This window comes from Panthera leo, chromosome C1, assembly GCF_018350215.1.
Source record: "Panthera leo isolate Ple1 chromosome C1, P.leo_Ple1_pat1.1, whole genome shotgun sequence".
NCBI lineage: Eukaryota > Metazoa > Chordata > Mammalia > Carnivora > Felidae > Panthera > Panthera leo.
This window is the reverse complement of record NC_056686.1, coordinates 113,865,471-113,885,621: the sequence shown is the minus strand read 5'-3', so window position 1 is coordinate 113,885,621 and position 20,151 is coordinate 113,865,471. Positions and strand designations below refer to the sequence as shown.

Genomic DNA, 20,151 nt, shown 5'->3' with positions numbered 1-20,151 from the left:
CTGGAGTTGCATCTCTGTCTCTCCCCCAATATACTGAGTTCATACAAAAGTACAAGAAAAACTCATTCCCCAAATTCCAATACATAAAGACACGTACTCACATGCACACACGTGCACACCCATCCCCCCCCCCCACATATTCAAATAGAAAGTATTTGAAAATCCTACATGTGGGATATTATGACAATATTGGATTCAGCTCTGAAAACTGTCCCGAGTCCCCTGTAGGAGCTTACGTGCTTTTCTAGTGCTTCCCTAGCATTCTTGCCTTTTTCTGTCAAAAGCAAGACATTATATTTAATTATCATTATTTTAGTGTAAATCTGCATGGGCTCCTGCTTTTTGAGAGCGTGGTTACGTTTTATTCACCTGAAGTCTCCCTAGGAAAATCACACAAGATTTGGCACACAGGTTGTGCCCAAGAAATAGAAGAAAAAAATCCAAGTGAAAAAATAAACTCAAGGTTGAATAAATGTAAGAGACGTTAACTGCGCACAAAATTGTGAGGATAAGGTAATCACTGTGGGATAAAGTTAGAAAGGTCATATTAAGGAGGTGAGAACAGATTGGCTATTAAAGATTTGTGAAGAATTTATATTCATCCATTTTAACTTTAAACGGCATTTTGAGTTCCATTTTTTAATTTTTCATTTATCCATTCACTCAAACATATATATTAAGTTTCTTTTCTATACCAAATCTCATAGTGAGTCCTAGGGTTACAGTAATGAATAAGGGAGACCCTTGAGGACAGGGATATGTCATCAAGGATGTACAAGCTAAAATTGTATCTGCTGGACAATGCCATATTAATTTAAATAGATTCCTATTTTAAAAAGCAAAGAAGAAAAAGTATTATCTCCAATTGCTGGGGGAAAGCACTAAGACTCAGGGAGTTTAAGGGATACATCCTATACCCGAAGGAGGTGGATTTGGTATTGAAACCCAAGACCTTCCCACCCTCAGGTTGTTTATTTTTTCTACTGCTCCAGAGTCGTCCATAAACAGGAAGTCGCGGGTAGGTACAGAAAATGAACTAAAAGGCGGCGAGAAACACGCCCTTGCTATAATAAGGTGCACAGTAGTGAGCACCACTTTTGTTTCGGGAGTGCTACATTAGGGATAGACTTATTGACCGCTCTGCGCAGCTCCCCCTGAGCAGCCAATTTAGGCGCCAATGCAGTTAAAAATAGGCTCTCTAGACATTTTCCTTTGCTCTAGCTCCAGGAGCTGACCACATTACCTCTCCTCACCCCCAATTAGTTCTCAATACAAAAGCACTTTGGCCCCCAGCCATTTCTAGAACCAGGGAAGCAGACTTCAGACCCAGCCTGAGCATAATTCCAAAAACAAGACCATAAGGGGAATGATGTGGAGTGAAGAACGTGGGCCGGATGGAGAGAGGTCATCCTACAGCATCATCCACAGTTCATTTGCCATTAATAATAAGACAGCCTGCATTCCTGGGCGTGCTTCAACCTGCTAATAGGTACTCTCTGGGGACGGTCTCATCCCTCCCCCTCCGGCTGAGTGGAGCCACTGCCGAAGTATCTATGGACTTAAACTATCGTGTGTAACAACAACGGGACCCTACAGCGTCGGAACCTCTGGACACTCCTCTGTTCCAATGGAAGGATTCTGGCTTCCTGGCCCTTCTTGTCTTCTGTATTCCTCACAAATGAGGGCATTTAATATGTCATCCTAATTCTCTTCTGTTTTCCATTTAAACACTCTCTTTATTAGAAGCACAAGCAATTGATTTAATTAAAAGGTTAATGCCAGAGCAATCTAATCTTCACTCCCCACCCTTCTCATCTGATTTATCTGGGGTTGTAGCATACATGAGAAATCACACAGAAGGAAAAGGGAAAAAGCATCAGGCTAGTTTTATAACTAGATAAATCAAAGGACAGCTGGGGAGGACTTAGTGTAGTGAACACTGCACTTTGAATGGAGATTTTTAGATATGTCACTCAGCGAGACTCTCATCACAAGGCATTTTGAGCAAGTTCGTTCCCTTTCTAGGGTTCAAGTTTCTGATTCATTAAATGAGTGGGGTTTTCCAAACTTGCCTAATTATGAGGATTATATAAGGTACTTGTCAAAAATAGATTTCCAGGACCCACATCCAATGAACTAAATCTGAATCTTCAAAGAGGAAGAGGTCACCTAAGGTGTGACCTAATGGCCAGAAGAGTTCAGAACACTCTAGGCAAATGGGCCCTGCAGTCTTGTCTATCTCTGATACCTTGGCCACATATGACTGTGATTCTAAGGTATCATTAGATTTGGGTTATAGATAGAAACAAAATCAAGTGTTCGGGTTTTTTTCCAAAGTTCCTTTGAAGGTGTTAAAGTACAACAGCCAGAAGGCATACCCAGGGCATGATCAGCCCCATAAAAAATCAGAAGACAAACAAGTTTATTTGTATATCCTGCCCAAACTGCCCTTTATATGTCCCCACTCTGTCTCAGTTGCTCTCCCCTCTTGCTGTTATTTGGCTCAAAGGTGGCTTCTGCTTTATATAGACTACCTATTGTGTCTGCTCCAGGGACTAGCACCCCGTTCACCCAGCCATCTCTCCTTTTCTGTCTCCTACACAACTATTCTCAACTGTGTCTCACCAGACAGTATCTGCGAACCAATTAATATTTATGTGTTAATAACTAGTTTGGGCATAATGTATTTCCTCAGGCAGAGTATTTGCATTTTAACTAGATATATCACCTAAACTTGAAAGAATTATTCTCTGTTGGAATTTTGAGCAACGTGCACAATCTAGCATAGAGATATTTGGGGCCAATGGGTTGCTTCTGACACACTAAATCACATCATATCATCATGGAAGAAAGTGCATTAATGGGGCTTTATTTTTTAATACTTTGATGTGTATAGAAGATTTAGCTACTAGGCTAAACATCTCTCTGCCTCATCCACATGAAAAGGAATTTTGAAAATTTAATCAAAAATCCATTTAGCCCTTTCTGCTATTACCAACCCGGCTACTCTTTTCCCCCCATTAGAAGCATCCCTACACCTTAGCTTTTTATGACAATGAAGTCTGATTTTTCTGCAATGCAAATCTAAAGAATAAATTAGAACCTTGTGAAATATGTGCATCTTTGAAATGTTTAGAAAGGAAATATGATTGTAAGTGTCAAAACCACAGGTAGCCACATTTGAAAATGATGTGATGCACTTTTTTTTCTATAAAGCTGAATGGACACTCCTGATTTTTTAAACAATGTTTGCAACATCAAGACCAAATGCCTGAGGATTTTCCTGTGTGCAGAATAGAAAACAATTGGAAGATAACATTACTGGCAGAGATAAAATTTAAAGGAAAATATTGTCACCAGTATTCATCTTACAAAGTTCGTGTCAAACCTGACCAGGAAGGCCAAGCACAAGTGTTTTAGTTTCTGTGAAGAAATGGACAATGGTTCAGTTGCCTAGGTTCTAAACAGACTTCCTGGACTGGAATGATGGCCTGCCACCTTTAAGCTCTGAGTCCCTAGGCAAGCAGATTCATTCCCCTTGCCTTAGTTTCTTTATTTATAAAGCATTAAAATATTACCTACTCAGCAGGATTTCTGTGGAGAATAAATGAAATCATGCAAACAACAAGCTTAGAATACTGCTCTGGCACTCAGTTATCATCGAATGTTAGTGACAAGTGTTATCATCATTACCCAATAGGCTTTTTCCCCAGAGGGATTATTAAGTGGGGCCAATCTTTGCAAATCCAAGCTCTTAATTCCTGTTTATCACTTTGGTCCCCATCATGACCAACGTCCTTATAACATGTTGAAAAATTAAGGAAGTCTCAAGAATCCTTTTCACCCTTATGACTTAAACTTGGCAGAATCTTGTCCTGAGCGATCTGCTCTAGAATTCTGTCTCCAGTCTCCAGTCTCCACCCAGGCTAGAAGGATTCTTCCTGATCTTCCCTCACCAGTGTCCTGCAATGTGAGAAGAGATGCCCCAGTGGAAGAGCAAGAAAACTGTCTCCTTGTCCCCTATAGCTTCCACCAATGAAAAGTGTGGTCCAACATATTCATTGGTGGTACATTTGTGACTTCCATTCTCCATGTATCCATTTTAACTTATCCCCCATTGATTTTTTTAATATTTAATTACTTATTTTGAGACACAGAGAGAGAGAGAGAGAGAGAGAGAGTGAGCGAGCAATAAAGGGGTAGAGAGTGATGGAGAGAGAGAATCCCAAGCAGGCTCCACACTCAGTGTGGGTCCCAATGATGGGCTCGATCCCACGACCCTGGGATCATGACCCAAGCCAATACCAAGAGTCAGACCCTTAACCAACTGAGTCACCCAGGCACCCCTATTTCCTATTGATTTTAATGTGAGTGAACTATGTATCACTTGAGAAGTCAATAACTACTTAGTAAGAGCCAACTTTGTGACAAGTACCATCCCGGGACTAAAGATTTATTGATGAAAAGGACAAATAGGATTCTTGATAGTCAAGAGACCAACAATATATGTTTAAAAAAAACCCCGATTATTAAACAATCAAAAAAATGATAAGTGCCATGAGGAAAAAGTAGAGGTACTCTAAAATAGGAAGTTGGGAGAGGTGCCTGGGTGGCTCAGTCGGTTAAGTGGCCGACTTCAGCTCAGGTCATGATCTCACGATCCGTGAGTTCGAGCCCCAAGTCGAGCTCTGTGCTGACAGCTCAGAGCCTGGAGCCTGTTTCAGATTCTGTGTCTCCCTCTCTCTGACCCTCCCCCATTCATGCTCTGTCTCTCTCTGTCTCAAAAGTAAATAAACATTAAAAAAAAATTAAAAAAAATTAAAAATAAATAAAATAGGAAGTTGGGAAAAGGACATATAAATTGGACATGTGAGAGATAAGTTTCAGTTGACAGGTTGAAATAAAGAGAAAAGGTATTCTATTCAGAAGAGAATATATAGGGAGGCCATGTGAAGGAGAACATAACAAGCAAAAGTGTGGTGCATGAAGGGAATGGAAGACAGAGCAAACAGAGAGAAGCAGAACCAGCTCATTTGCGGCCTGGGAGACTATGTTAAAGATTTGAATATTTCATGAAAGTGATGGAAAATCACTGAAAAGTTTTTACGAGAGTAATTAAAAGTTCAGAATTGTTTTTAAGAGATCAGTCTGGCTGCAATATAGGGGTGTCTGGCTAGGGAACAAATAGATGTGAGTCTACTGAGGATGCTCCTTTAAGTAGACATGTAAACTATTATGGTGGGTCTCGCTGAAGGGCTAGAAGAGGAGAGGAAAGCAAGTCAATACTTTTTGGACATGTATAGGGATTAGACTTGATGAGATGTGTATGAGAAAGGAGATGTGGAGGGTATTCTGGAAAATTCAGGAAAAGTTGTTTTTTGTGTAGGCAACCCTGATGTAAGATAATTGGGACATGCTGAGTTTGAGGGTCTCAAGGATATCTCAGTAGAGATGTCAGGAAGATGGCTGAATATGTGGATCTGGAGTTCAGATGAGTGGTGTTGACTTTGGATATAATTTTCAGCAATGAAACCACGGGAGTATAAGAATTCACCTAGGGAAATTGTATCCAGTGAAAAAATGAAATAATCTAAAATTGAACCTTGAGGTACTGCAAACTTGAAAGACTCAAGGGAAGAAAATAAACTATAAAGGAGCTATGAGCAAAGCGGGAGACACTGAATAATCTGTAGATGTCAAGAGGAAAGAATACCTCACAACAAGGGAATGGTAGAGTGTGAAATGCTTGTGAGAGGTCAAGTGTGCTGGGGAGTAGCAACGTTCAATGGTTCTACCATCAGGGAGCATTGGTGATCATACCTCAAGCCATTCTGATGGCTTGACATAGTTGGCATGTGACTGGGAAGTAACGATACCTAGATGGTAAATCTGGAGGATTCATCATGTTATTCGGTGAAAGGGAGGAGAAAGAATGGGAAAGTTTGATGGAGAATGGAGGTCACGGTAATGTTATATGAGGTTGTACCTTGAAAGGCTGAAGGAAGATATCTAGTATAAAGGGAAAAGAAAGAGATTGATCCATGTCTCAGAATTCCTGAGAAAGCAAAATGAACTGAGAAGTGGAGGTATTGGTTTTAAGTTGGGGAAAAACATACCGTCAAATCCTTCAGTTTACCAGGAGAGGAGAATGTACAAATACATGAAAGTCCTAGTGGAAGTTTTTCTATCATTCCTTCCAGGCTTCCCACTGCGAGTTCCACTGTTGCAATTTGAACATATGTAGAGCATATGACTTGTCTGTTTGCTTCCTTAGTCTCTGAAACGAAGTAATCTGTGTCTAGAACTAGTGTAGAGACAGGTGCGTATCCCCCTGAGATCTCAGAGTTTGACTTTGGTGCCCTACCTAGATGTATTCTCAGTAGTTTCACTTAATGAAAGGTTAGAGTGTTCTCTTTTGGAAAACAGCAAACAAGAGAAAGAGTTTCTGAGAATAGCACTCTCTATTTCGTAATCCCTGTACTACATATTCTCTCTCAGAGCCAGGATAGGCTAGGGTATGCTACCAAAACAACTATCTCCATAGTTTATTTCTTGCTTTTGTTCCGTGTTTATTTCAGGCTGTAAGGGTGAAAGAAGTCGCAAGCTAACTAATGATCCACTGTCTTATCACTACACCATCTGAAAGCACAGCCTCCCAGTCTATGGGGCAGGAGACAGAAAGCTGAAAATGTGTATGTCATTTTCTGTGTGTGTCAGTCCAGCCTGGAAACCTGTTATTTCCTCCCACAGTTATAGTGGTTTGAACAAGGCCCTTGGCCCTACCTAACTAGAAGGGGGCTTGGAATTTTGGGTGAACATCACCAACTTTGCCACAATCCCCCCACTCTTCTAGTCACTAAACATTTCTTTATATCTTTTTCCACACATATAACACATTTGACTCCTTACCAAATTAACCCAAAGTCTCATCCATCCAGGACATTAAACTCAAAGTCTGGGATCTCAGTTTGATGTTCTATAGTTTCATAACTTGTTTTAGACTGGAGACCTATAAAGCAAAAATACAAATCATCTAAACCTCTATACTTAAATTATACTATGGACCAGAGACAAAGTAACCACCATAAGCACCTTTATCTCCTTCAGGAAGGGAAGGAAAGAGAGACAAGCATAGATCTAAAGAAACCTGAATTTTCATTGGATGAATATTGTGAATGTCTCCTGCTTTGGATCAGGGAACATTTTTTTGTCTGTACCTGATTCTGTGCCCAAAAACTCAAAGCCCTGAGTTTGACACTCTGGAGTGTTCTTGCTTTTCCCTTCTCATTCTTGGACACATCTGAAGTCAGTATTTAGAAATCTCTTGTCTTTCTTGAGAGTTATACAGCTCTCGGAGAAAGTTGAAAGATCTAAGAATTGCTCTGAGTCTCAAAGACTTTAAAACTTAGCTCAAGTTCCCAGTTTCCTAGCAATACAATTCTCTCAAAAAAATTAGTATGTTTCTTGTGTATTTAATATAGATTAAAGTCAATGTCTATATTTGTTTATGACCCCCCACTCCCCTTTCCATTTGAGGGGGGATCTCTTAATACTAAAATAGTTTATTTTAAAAGGTGTTGCTTTAATAATCCTTGCATTTGTCAGTTAATTCCCTTTTTAGGAAAGATTTTACTATGGGGCATGTCTTCATCTTTGCCCTGTGCGATCTTTTTCATTTGGGAAGTTTTATCAGCAGGTATGAATGCCATACCTATGTGATATTTGTCAAGAAGCTGAGTTTAAATTAGTCCATGTCTTTCAAAGATTCCTCAATTTTATTTCTTAGTCTTTAGGGTCTCAAGGATATCTGCTCCTCCGATATTATAAGGATGAATTTCTGGAATCACTCTATTCTGTTTTATTTCTGCTTGACATCAGAACCATTCCTCCTGAGATGATGTTTTCCTTGTAATACCTTTCCAAATGCTCCCTGTAAACATTAGTTCCCCTGTGATATTTATTAGCTCGTATATGGATCATTAAAAATACCTCTTGACTTCTTTCCAGGCAACTAATCTCTCTTATTGTGATGCAGCTTCCATTTTCCTACCCGATTATGATCATGAAACCACAACTCTGATCCCATTTATTTGTTTAAGTATCTTCATATATAACAAGAAGAGTGTTTATGTAAGGGGTACACATTCTGTGCCAGACATGGTTTCATGTGTTGTCTCATGTAATCCTTGCAGCAATATGATAAATCATCACCCCATCCAACTTGTAAGTGTTTCAGACATAGAGAGGTTAAGCAACTTTTTCCATGTTAGATAATACTAACTGGCAGACCTAGCCTTGTGGTTCTGGATTGTGTGGATTCCAAATCTCATCTCATTCCCTCCCACTCTTATCCCTGAAAGAGTTAACATGATAGGTGCAATCCATAAACTGCAAGCAATTAAGCCAGCTGGAGTCCAGTGAATGGTTCAGATTTTACACACTATAGATAAGGTCTGTCTGAATTAAAATGTCTGAGTCCCAGGCACCTTGGTGTCCTTAAGAAATCACTGCAATTTAACACATCTTCTAGACATATTTAGAATGTCAAATTTTAGGCTTTTTTTTTTTTTGCTAGCTTTTTTTTCCACTTTCTCCTTAATAGAAATCTGGCAAGGATAAGTGTGGGTGAAATGAGGGAAACCTCTTTCAAGTGAGAAACTGCCAAGGACACCACACCTCAAACTACAACCTGGTGACCACATTATCAAAAAAGCCTTAATTTAAAGAACTAGTAGAAATCACACACAGGTGTTTATTTTTTAATTTTTTTTTAATGTAGCAATCTTGTCTTACTTTTTTTTCTCATTTCTTAATTCACACTGTGATACTTTTAGACTTTTTTTTTTTTTAACAGGCAGTGCTGTTGTTTGGAACACTCAGTTCACACTCTCTCTTTTCCAGTTCTTTCACACTTCCAGAAAAACATTGCTTAAAACTGCCATTATATGTCTTAGATCTTAATGTGCTCTACCTTGTCTTTTGAATTTTAATCTCTCAGTGACTATTTTTATGAAAAATAAATGGCCCCAAATAAAAATTACAAAATAATCAACCAATCTGGGCTCACTCACAGTGTCTGAAATACAGTACACACATGTGATGTTTATAAATGAAACCAAATAATACGAGCCATGATTTTCTCAGTGATCACATCATTGAGCCATTCAGCCCTTGTTTTGCAACTAACGAGAACTGGTCATTTCAGATTTAAAAGTTTTGTTCTGGATTAAAATAATATAAATTTATAGAAAACATGGAATATTCAATAAACCAGAAAAATCCCATCACCTGAAGAAAAACACTTCCAGTTTTTATGTTCATATATTTTATAGTACTGTTTATATATAACTGCACATATGATGCATATTGAGTTTCTTCTTAACAGTACAAAATGGCATTTCTAAGATCTTCACAAGTATCATTGATGAATATCATATTCTAATCCATCATGCATTAATTTACTTAATCAATCTGCTATGGTTCTGCATTTATCTGTCCTTTATATTCTTGTGGGATAAAAACGACTCTGTCATGGGTATCTTTCTAGTGTTACTTCTTTACAATTTGTCCCCAAAATTGGGATTACGGGGTCAAAGTTTACTGATGTTTTCAAGCCTCCGAGTACACATTGTGAGGGTGTTTTCCAAAACATTTGTACAATTTTAGGGTTTCAACAGTGAAAAACTGTTAGTCACTTCACTCTAGCAAACACTGAGATTGATTAGAAAATCTTTCATTGATAACTAGTTTATAATGAGCATATCTGGTGTATTTAGCACTTTGTTAAGTGCTGGTATTTTTAAAATGCTTACACGTACAATATCTCATTCAGGAAGACTTGCAAAAAAAAGATGGATAAGCTATTATTAGACTCTTGTGTAAGTGGAGCATTTGAGGCCAATTACAGTCAAATAAAATGCCTACGGTCAGTCAATGGAGGAGCTGAGAGTCTAGGTCACATTCTGCAACCCGCAGGCTGGTCCTTTTCTTTCTATCCCATCTGGCCTTGTCTGAATGAGTCCCTCTGTGCACTCATGCAGACAGAGTGACACTTTCCTACAGCATGAGGACAGGTGCACGGCTTCCATTTAGCTACCATTTTTTTTTTTTCTGTCAAACACATCCATATGATGGGTCCCACTAAATCCTTTTAGATTATGTCTAGGGCCATATTGGTATAAAAGGCTGCTAAGAGCTGAGATCACTCTTTAAATTATTGGGCCATTTACAGAAAGAGAAAACTGAGGAAGACACATGTGCCAGATTCATTATCACCCAGTACACTGGTTCATGTTCATTCACTGTCAGTAAACCTACTGTGTACGTGAAAGGAGTATAGCACAAATCCATGTGTGTGCCCTAGCGCCTGGCAGAAAGACAATCCTACTGGTTTTCTCAGTTTCCCTCTCATATTCTTTCTTCTTTGGCCACACATTGTTATTCTGAGATCAGAAATATGCAATGAAATCTCACTTCTACCTCTCACTTTTCACAGCAGGCTACCTCATTTGCAGATTGATTTTATATCATTAGCCAGTGATAATTAGAATGCTAACATTTTAATTAATGTAGTCATCTTCAGTTGTTTTCTTTTGCTCTATGATATCCATTGCTACATTTTGAACTTATTTTTTAGACCACTGATGGATATAACAACACTAAAGAAAATTTTCTAAAAGGAAAAATCTCACAATGTTTATTTTAGCACATCTATTTCAATGCTTGATTATTCTATGTATTATTTGTCCATATGCATAATATGCATATATTTATTAAATTTTGAAATTATGTTGTATGAATTTCCCTTCATATGTCATGCAATTTGGGGTCCATGTTTTATCCATAATTATGGTTTGTAATGGTTGTGTGAAATTTCATCGTATGCATATACAAAGTTTGTTTGCTATACATCATATGGAATAGGGGGGTATTTATAATATTTTTTCACTCTTAAAAAGAAAGCTGTAATAAATATCCTTGTGCGTTTGTAGGATTCTAAATTGAGGAACACTTCCTCATATTAATTCTATATTGAGAAGAATCTCCCTAAGATCACTCCCAAAAAGTGACCTCAGAGGGCTACAAAGTGTATACATTTGGCAATTCTTGATGCGTATATCACAGTTACCTTCCCAGAGGACAGTGCTATTTCTATTGATTCTTTTTCTGACAAATTTTATTTAAATTCCAGTCAGTTAACACACAGTGTAATATTAGTTTCAGGTGTAGAATTTAGTGATTCAGCCCTCCCATACAACACCCAGTGTTCATCGCAACAGGTGCACTCCTTAATCTCCATCACCTATTTCACCCATTTCCCACCCACCATGCCTCTGGTAACCGCTAGTTTGTTCTCTATAGTTGAGTCTGCTTCTTGGTTTTCCTGTCTTTTATGCCCTATATTCATATGTTTTGTCAATTTTTTCATATGAGTGAAATCATATGGATTTGTGTTTCTCTATTTCACTTAGCATAATACTCTCTAGCTACATCCACATTATTGCAAATGGTAAGATGGCATTATTTTTTATGGCTGAGTAATATTCCAGTGTGTTAGAGTGTGTGTGTGTGTGTGTAGTCAATGGACAGAAATGAACCCACAACTGTATGGTCAAATAATCTTGACAAAGGAGGAAAGAATATCCAATGGAAGAAAGGTAATGTCTTCAACAAACAGTGTTGGGAAAACTGGACAGCAACATGCAAAAGAATGAAACTTGACCACTTTCTTATACCATACACAAAAACAAATTCAAAATAGATTAAGGCCTAGAACTGAGACAGGAAACCATTACAATCCCATAGGAGAACAGTTCTTTCTTGATATGTCTCCTGAGGCAAAGAAAACAAAAATAAATAAATAAACTATTGAGATTTCATCAAAATATTTCTACTGATTCTTATAAAGCTTTCTGAAGCTGTAGACCATGGTTAACCCATTTTACAGTAGATTTAATTTTTTTTTAATTTTTACTTGTTTTTGTGAGAGAGACAAAGAGAGTGTGAGCAGGGGTGGGGAAGAGGCACAGAGAAAGGGAGACACAGAACTTGAAGCAGGTTCCAGGCTCAGGGCTGTCAGCACACAGCCTGATGCAGGGCTCGAACTCACAAACTGTGAGAGCATGACCTGAGCCAAAGTCGGATGCTTAACTGACGGAGCCACCCAGGTGCCCCATAGTAGAGTTTTAAAGTTGTCAGCTATCTAACATAATAAGGAAAGCCTACTGAGATATGTACTAGAGGAACACAAGTCCCTGTGTTAGGGTATGGCTTGTAGCAGATGATTCCTCTCCTCAACAAGTTCTTAATAAGGCAGGAAGATTTGATATTTGGTCTCTCTTTTCCAGTTCTAAATGGCAAAGTGGGGAAGAATCAGACTAGACTGAAGCTTTAAGTCAGGTCAGAGCTTTCGAGAGGTCCCTCGTTGTCTCCTTCCCCCACTTTCACTAGACTGATCCCCCAGGCTATTGTGACTCATAAGAGAAAGCCATCTCAAACTATATGTTTTCCTAACCTCTCACACTCTGAGCACAATGAGACTGGAGAAAGCCTGATAAGTATGTGAAGACTTCAAGGAACAATACACCCTCTTTCCATGAAGATGCTAGAACCTGGAGTAAACACCAAATCTTGCCAATTTGGTGACAACTATATACACAGTCCTTTATTTCCTAAGTGGGTTTTGAAGAAGAGATTTCTGTGGCTGTGTTTCCATTCACATATTTGTTTAAACATTCTTATATCCAGTCTATTTGGAATTCTGTAACATGTTAATTATCATGGAGTTTCAGGACAATAAGTGTTTGATTAGTCTTAGATAAAAGATCAAGTCCTAAGTCATTTCAGGTCAAAAGAATGTTTTGTGAAAACTAATGAGGGAAATCTCACTCAAAAGGACTCAGGAAGCTAGAAGAGAAAGCTGGAAGAGATAGCAGTGCCACTCAATATCAATTATGAAAAGATTGTCATTTACAGATACCAACAGAAGAATCATCAACAGGAAAGACTAATCAATCAATTGCTCCAACATGATAAGATGTGCATTGAATCTTCTACAAGAAATCCACTGATTCACTTGTTAAGAAACCATCATCTCTCTTAACTCTTGCTTTCCTCTGTGAAGTTTCATTCAAAACAACCCCTCCCAACCTCCTCCTTTTTCTCCATAAAATAACATTTCTTCCAGTGTCTGCTGGGCATGCCTATGTTTTTACCTTGGCTTGTTTTTTGCAAATTGCAATTCTCTTTCATTCCCAGCAGGAGGAAAGTTTTGCTGGTAAAATAACTCACTTGAGGTTAAAACGTGTTATGTAGTTAGAAAGAGTGAAAAGATCGGTAGGTTGTTCTTTGGAGTTTAAAATTTCTTCAAAGAAGTGAATTGATTCTTTGCAAAATCATTTTCATATTTGGTCAGTGTCTCTAGTTCTGTTGCCTTGGGAATTTAGGAAGTTAGGGAAAACATAGTTGGAATTACTTTATTTTTTGAGTAGCTTGCTGAACTAGCCAAACATTGGTGACCCTGCTCCCTTCCAGGGTAAAACTACTTTAAGCACATTTGAAAGGGAGGAAACCAAAAATATGGTTACAGATAATAAAAAGTTAACACATTCAAAAAAAATTTTTTTCCTATTTCTCTAGAAACTGCTGTTGGAATTTTGATAAGGATTGAATGGATTCCATATATTGCTTTCAGTAGTATGGACAATTTAACATTAAATCTTTCAATATATAAAAATAGGATATCATACATTTGTTTGTGTTTTCTTTATTTTTATCAATGTTTTGTCGATTTCAGTATGTTAGTATTTTGCCTGCTTACTTAGGTTTATTTCTAAGTATTTTATTCTTTTTGGTGTTATTATAAATGAGGTTATTTTCCTAATTTTCTTTCCAAAAAACCCATTGTTAGTGTATAAAAAGGCAAAATGATTTTTTTTTTTGTATTTTGGTTTGTAGCCTGCATCACTACTGAGTTCACTTATTAGTTCTAACCATGTTTTAAATTTTATTTATTTATGGAGTTTTCAGGGGTTTCGATATATTAGACCATGTTATCTGCAAACAGGAACAATGTTATTTCTTTTGTTCTGACTTAAACGCTTTTTATTTGTTTTTCTTGCCTACTTGCCCTGGCTAGGACTCCCTGTATTACACTAAAAAGAAGTGATGAGAGTATGCATCCTTACCTGATTCCAGATCTTAGAAGAAAAACTTTCAGTTTTTTCACTACTGAGTATGATGTTAGCTGTGGGCTTTCAAATATGGTCTTTATTATGTTGAAGTAGTTTTCTTTTATTTTAGTTTTTGACGTTTTACATGGAAGAATGTTGAATTTCATCAATTTTTTGGCATCTATTTGGATAATCATGCTAGTTTTATCCTTTATTCTGTCAATGCAGTATATTGCGTGAATTGGTTTTTATATGTTGAAACATCTTTGCATCTCAGGGATAAATTCTACTTGGTCATGCTATGTGATCTTTTTATTGTGCTGTTGAATTCAGTTTCGTAGTATTTGTTGAGGACTTTTTCATCTACGTTTATTAAGATATTGGCCTGTAGCTTTCTTTTCTTGTGATGTCTTTGTTTGACTTTGGTGTCAGGTTAATACTAGCATCATAAGACAAGTTTGAAAGTATTTTTTCTTCTTCAGTTTTCTGGAAGAATTTGAGAAAGATTGCTGTTAATGCTATTTAAATGTTTGATAGAATTTATCAGTAAAGCTATCTAGTCCTGGACTTTTCTTTGTGTAAATTTTTTTAATACTGATTTAATCTCCTTACTAGTTATAGTACAATCTGTTTAAACTTTCTATTGCTTCAGAATTCCATCTGCTGGTTGAAGTTCCAATAATTTATTTATTTACTTTAAATGATCTAGTTTATTGGTATATTAGTGGTTATATTAGTCTCTTCTGATCCTTTTAATTTATATGGCATCAAATTTAATGTCTCCTCTTTCATTTCTGATTGTATTATTTCAGTTTTCTTTTTTATTTTTATCAGTCTAGCTAAAGGTTTACTAATTTTGCTTATCGTTTCCAAAAACCAGCTCAGTTTTATTGATTTTTCTATTCTCTATTTTGTCTACTTCTTCCCTTTGCTCTCTATTTTTACTCTGAATTTTTTTTAACTTCCTTTCTTCTACACTTTTAAAATTCACAGGGAACCCAAAGGATCTTGAATAGCCAAATCAACTTGAGAAAGAACAAAACTGAAGGCATCACAATATCTGATTTCATAATATATTACAAAACTAAAGTAATTAAAATATTATGATATAGTAGGATACTGGCACGATGACAGACATATAGATCAACAGAGCAGAATAAAGAACCCAGAAGTAAGTCCACACATATATGGTAAACCGATTTTTGACAAGGATGCCAAGACTATACAATGGGGAAAAGATAAGTCTCTTCAACAAATGATGCTAAGAAAACTGGATATGCACAAGCGAAAGAAAGAAAAGAAAGAAAGAAGGAGAGAAAGAAAGAAAGAAAGAAAGAAAGAAAGAAAGAAAGAAAGAAAGAAATTAGATCCTTATTTCACACCACACACAAATTCAAATCAAAATAAAGATCTAAATGTTAGACTCTCAGAAGAAACTGTAAAATTCTTATAAGAAAACATAGCGGAAAAGCTTCATGACATTATCCTTAACAATAATTTCATGGATAGGACACCAAAATCACAGCCAACAAAATCAAAAATAGATAAGTAGGACTAAATCAAGCAAAAGCTTCTGCATAGCAAAGGAAACACTCAACAGAGTTAAATGGCTTCCTGTAGAATGGAAGAAAAGATTTTTAACTGTATATCTGATAAAGAGTTAATTTCCAATATTTATAAAAAAATTCCTACATCTCAACAGCAAAAAAATGGGTTAAAGACATGAATAGACCTTTCTCCAAAGACATACAAATAGCCAATAGATATATGCTAAGATTCTCTGTCACTATTAATCAAATTCAAATCAAAATCATAATGAGATATCATATCACACCTGTTAAGATGGCTATTATCAAAATCCCTCCAAAGACAATAATTTTGATGACGATAAAAGGATATTGGAATTCTTGTACCCTTTTAATGAAACTGTAAAATGGTATATCCTTCATGTAAAATTGTATGGAGATTCCTTAAAAACTTAAAATGGAGCTATCATATGATTTAGCAGTCCCACTTCTGAGTATTTGTCCAGAAGAACTGAAATTATGATCTTGAAGAAATATTAGTACTCATGTTAAAGTGCTATTCACAATAGCCAAGATGTGGCAATAAGCAAATGCCTATTGACGGATGAATGGATAAATACACACACACACACACACACACACACACACACACACACACACACACACTGGAATATTGTTTAGCATTTAAACAGAAAAGAAAATTCACAGTATGTAACAATATGGATGAACCTTGAGAACATTATGCTAAATAAAATAAGCCAGCCACAGAAGAACCAACTGCATGATTCCACTTCCATGAGGCATCTAAAATGGTCAAACTCAGGAGTGCCTGGGTGGCTCAGTCAGCTAAGCATCCAACTTCGGCTTAGGTCATGATCTCACGGTTCATGAGTTTGAGCCCCGTGTCAGGCTCTGTGCTGACAGCTCAGAGCCTGGAACCTGCTTCAGATTCTGTGTCTCCCTCTCTCTCTGCTCCTCCCCTTCTTGTGCTCTATCTCCCTCAAAAATAAACATTAAAATTAATTAATTAATTAATTAATTAATTAAATGGTCAAATCAGAATCAGACAGTAGAATGGTGTTTATTAGGACCTGGGAGGAGGGGAAAATAGGGAGTTGCTAATCAACGTGTATTAGGTTTCAGTTACACAAAATGAGTTACTTCTAGAGATCTTCTGTAGAACATTGTGTCTATGATTGACAGCACTGTTTTGTGCACTTAAAATTTTATTAAGTTGGTAGATCTCATTTTGAGTGTTCTTACCACAATAAAATGAATAAAATTTAACAAATTTTACAATATTATCAGGTCATGTATTCCTATATTCTAATAGAAATATCTATAGTCTTTTCTAAGCCTAAAAGTAAAAATGGTCTACTTCAGATTACCAGTTTGCCTTCTGCATTCAAATCTCCCTTCTGAGTAATCTGAAATATAGACAACATTGACACATTTAACACTACATATACTATTTATTCCTCTCATTGTTTCTGTATTCATCCTAGGCACATCACATTTATTCTGGTTCAAATTTTCTCCAGCACATGGCAAACAGGCTCATGACTTTGGATCTTACTTTGGTTTTGCCTGAAATTCTGCTTTTGCTTTGCTTTTGCCTGAAATTCCTCCATTGCTCCCACAACAGACGAAGTTTTGCTCATCACCTCTGGATTCAAAAAAATCTATCTTGCTGAGTTTTAGGAAGGCAGAGTCCCTTTCTTCCTGTTCTGGCTTTCGCTGGTAAATTCATCATTTAGTATATATTTAGTGGTTGTGATGTCTGCCTTACTGTCCACACGTGGGAGTGTTCTGAGGGCCTAGAACATGGCGTATTCATCTAATAGCTAGTGCAGCTCTCGTGTTGACCTAGCCCCCAGGAGGTGATCAATATGTTTGTTGAATGTATAAACTCTAAATTGTTTGGCTCCTCCTATCCACAGACCAAACCTCACAGTCAAAAGTTTAGAACTACATTAGTTATAGAACTACATCCTCAGGGCTGTAATGATACATCAAGAACATCAAACATGTCTATGGAAATTGCCCAAAAAGAAAATATGTGTCAGTGTCATGTTTTTATCACAGTCTCCAATGGTCTGGTGCTGTGCAGAATTAACTCACATAGGCAGAAATGGGTATAATTGCAAGCCATGATTGAAAGTCTTGAAAACAGACAGCAAACAGCCTGTCTTCCTAAATCCATCCATGCGGGGAAACTTGGTCTTTTGTGAAATAAACCAAAGTTACGAAAAGTCTTTAATTTCCTTCTTGGTTACAACACATTATTAAGTGATGCTATCATCTTCCCCTGTTTCCCTCTAACACATTTGGTTGGGGCTGGCTTTATTTTCTGTTTAATAGCAGAAAAAAAATGTCATTAAGGAGATATGCAAATGGTTCAAAGATGGTGAGCTGAAGTAATTAAAACCCTCCATATGAAAAGCTTGATCAAGATTAAATTGTATATATACTTTATTCACACATACCTTTTCCCCCAAATCGAATGTAATTTATCCAATCCTATAAACCTAAAGTTGAACACCAGCAATTCATAGACTCATGCTGCATCAAGTTCTCATTTTAATCCAATGAAAAATTGCCAGGAAACCGAGATGCGGATTTTGAAACCCATTAATCAGGTTTTTTGACAAATAAGAAGCAAAACAAAAGATGGAAATATCATTTTATATAGAATTCCAAGAATATAGTAAGAAACCAACTAAGGTTTCCTAAGAAACCAACTGAGGTTTCTCCATTCTCAATGCCGCTATGTACTAAATGCTTTCTGGGGTTGTAAAGGCAGGATGACTCTTTCCTAAACCAGGAAATAACATCATAGCAAGAAAAGATAGTTTCGTATTGGGAACTGGAGGTACAGAGTCAGTAAATTCTGAGCAATGGAATATCCTTGAGAAGCATTTGTCTAGTAAATTTAGCACCAAACTTTTGAACTTCAGCATCTATAAATCTAATCTTACCCAATCTCTAATCATTTTAGACCAAAATCACTGAGCTACAACTTTCTGCTTTTACTTTAAAATCGTCTTTAAATAAATTGCTTTCCATCTGTCTTTTTCCCATTATAAATTTTTAAGACAGACTTTATTATGCCAACTCGTTTTGGCTGTATTGAAAACAAATTCTTTTTGAGGGTGAGGTATCATCATTCATATTCTGAAACTTCCTATTAACGCTTCGGAACATAAGCCAGAGTCCACCAGACACAAATTGTCAGACAAATGTCAAACACAGAAAGATTGCATTGGCCATATTCTAAGGTCTTTTTCCCCCAGGGGAATATGATCGTCTTTGATAAGTAGGATCTTGATATCCCTACGAAGCTTTGCTATGTGAGTGAAACCGAGTGGTCCCAAACAGGACTTGCTGGAAGTTAAATTGTCATATTTAATGGCACCAAACTATGAATAACAATAACCATTTCATGAGCGCTTCAAGTACTAAGCATTGCATTTCATTTGGGATTTTCACAACCACCTTGTCCTTTGGCACCATCCCGTTTTTTAAAAAAAAATGTCAATGTTTATTTTTGAGAAAGCGAGAGAGTGCACACACATGCACAAGCTGGGGAGGGACAGAGAAAGAGGGAGACAGAGGATCCAAAGCAGGTTCTGCGGTGATAGCAGATGTGGGGCTCGAACTCAAGATCGCGAGATCATGACCTGCGCTGAAGTCAGTTGCTTAACTGACTGAGCCACCCAGGCACCCTGACATTCTCCCATTTTACAGTTAAAAAGATTTTAAATAATTTGTCCTTTCTATCATATGCCTAACATGAGATGAAATCTTAATATATGTCCAACATCCTGAACATGAAATCTCAAACCCATACACTGCTATTTCTTTGATAAGGTGGTAGATACATCTAAAGTGACAACAAATGTTCAAAGGAGGAGTACACAGTATCTCCTTGCAAGTATAAATGCATCTATGAAAAGTGGCTTGACTGACATTCGAAACCAAAGAACTACAAAATAGGAAACCACGAGTCACTTCCTTCAAAAAATTAATTAAAATTCCCTCCAATACCTTTTACTATCTCCTTTACCAGATAGCAAACCCTCAACCATTTTCCTATAGTCTGACCCTTAGCTAAATCACTTGTTTATTTGGAGACCACTCGTAGTTCTGGTTGTCTTCACCCTGGGCGTTCTTCACTCAAGCTCCTCAAACACACCCTTCTCCTCCCATCTCTCTTGGCTCAACACGTAAGCTAAGTTCTCTAGGAAACTCCGGGGCCGCAGGAAGAGGTCAAGTCCTCTTCTAGGTGTGAGTCTCCACTGTGTTGGATTTGTTTCCCTTGGCATGTAATTCAATCGTAGTTAGTTGTCAGACAGGGACAAAATATAGAACTTCCTCAATTTATTATGGGGGTATGTCCTAACCAAACGATGATAAGTTGAAAATATCATAAGTAAAAAATGCATTTAATACAT

The 20,151-nt window shown here is 37.1% G+C and overlaps 1 long non-coding RNA gene across 3 annotated transcripts in view; it reads right to left on the bottom strand.

Moving 5' to 3' along the window:
- LOC122227634 overlaps positions 1-20,151 on the bottom strand; it is a 40,335-nt gene that overhangs the window by 11,506 nt on the left and 8,678 nt on the right. The window lies entirely within an intron of this gene.